The following is a 1,932-nucleotide window of genomic DNA, read 5'->3' on the forward strand; positions in this document are numbered from 1 at the left end:
GGAATAGATCTATTTAGGTTTATAGCATCAGTGCAGTAATACGTATTAATTGTAAAAAGGAGTCCTGGTGGCACAATGGTTAAGAGCTTGGCTACTAACCAAGAAGGTTGGCAGTTTCAGTCCACCAACTGCGTTTTGGAAACCCTATGGGGCTGCTCTACTCTGTCCTATAGTGTCGCTACGAGTCAGAACCAATTCAACGGTATATAACAACAACAATTGTAAAAAGTCCCAAATTCAGAAGTATGTAAAGAAAAATGGTAAAAGCTCCTCTTAATTGGGTCCTAAAATTTCTCTGTCTACTTCATTAACTGAAAGAGTATAGAAATGAGTATAGAAACACATGAAGTAACAAAGCTTTAGGTCAGTTCTGGCAGTGAGTGGGCATGATGAAGTACCATTCATTATGACACATGTTCATGCTTTTATGCACTGAGGGTCATAATTTACAATAAATAAACACAAGTTACAGATTTTAATGATCCAGAGCTGGTGGTCCGTCAAAGCTGCACATAAATTTTTGCTTGTTTTTTGTTTGTTTGTGAGAATGAGCTCAGTTTTTTAAAACATCTGACGGTTACAAACTTTCATGTTCTCTGAAACTCACTTGCGTGTCAGTCTTCTCTGCACAAGAAAGGTTTCAGCCTGGGGATTCCTCTGGGAAGTGTCTTACATCTTCCTGGAGCAATGAATCCCTTGAGATGTACAGGATATTTACAGACACCTTCTGAGTTCATGCTTTGGGGCAGTGATAAACTTAAATTTTGCCTGGTTTTTTCACCTGGCCAATCATTGAGAGGTTTTCATCCTCCCAATGCTGAGTCTGAGGCCAATCACATTTTCTGCTTCTCCGCCATCTCCCATAACTCACTGCCTGTCAGCCTTGATATGCATTAACGAAGGCTATGACTTGTATGCCACCTGTCATGTTTGAAGAGGTGCATGACACGCCACAGTTACCGCAAACTGGGAAAAGAGACGACTCGTGCACACCGGCTAATTGGTGTCAAATTACATCACCTCGCATTGCGCTGCTAGGCACAGATCAGAGTAGCAATGGGTTGTACCAATCTCTGCCCCACCAGGGCCCAGCTGGTATTTCAAAGTCATCACAATTTAGCATTCAGGAACACCCCCTCTCCCTCCTCAACCGCAACCAAAACAAATTGTGCTTTAAATTGCCTTAATCTTCAGGTCAAACAAATTTCAGGAACTCAAATAACAGCCCATTTAATTACTGCAGATGACAAGATTGCCTTCCTCTTTCTGGTAGTCAAGCCTACAAGGAATTGTGCTAAAAGTAGAACTTAGAGCGAAGGTTAATTATGGCAAGGGAACAGTTCTGCTCCCACTGAGTCCTATTCCACCAGCATTTTTTAAGTTGCCTTGAACCTCGTGCTCTCAAGCTACTCATGTCTTACACCTACAAGAAAAGAGGCTGAATGGTTAACTTTGAAGGCAATCCCTTTATTTCAGAGCTTTCTTTACAGAGCCCTGTGAAATTTCCACTTAGAACTCCTATAAAATATTATTTCTTCATGAAAAGGAATGAAGAGGAATAGAGGTGAATGTTCTCCCAAAGACAAATAAGTTCCACTCAAATCCTCACAAAACAATCCAGGAGTTTCACTAGCAGTGATGGATTACCCAATAAGCAAGGTAAGCACGCGCTTAAGGCATCAGCAAAACAGAGGCACCAGCTGTCCAAAGCAAAGACCCACAGTTGCCAAGCAGACAGGACACAAGGAAAAGTGAGTACCGTAGTGGAAGGGAACTGGCAGGGCACTAAATGAAATGGATACCAGTTCCAGTCTGTGAGAATGTGCCAGCCAGAAGTAAAGTTCATGAAGGATCATGAAGGCGCCCATGCAAGAGGTTGTTTAAACTATGAGGCCCTTCCACTTCAACACCTTTGTTGACATCTGTCTCCTA

Source organism: Trichechus manatus, unplaced genomic scaffold, assembly GCF_000243295.1.
Source record: "Trichechus manatus latirostris isolate Lorelei unplaced genomic scaffold, TriManLat1.0 scaffold00007, whole genome shotgun sequence".
NCBI classification, from domain to species: domain Eukaryota; kingdom Metazoa; phylum Chordata; class Mammalia; order Sirenia; family Trichechidae; genus Trichechus; species Trichechus manatus.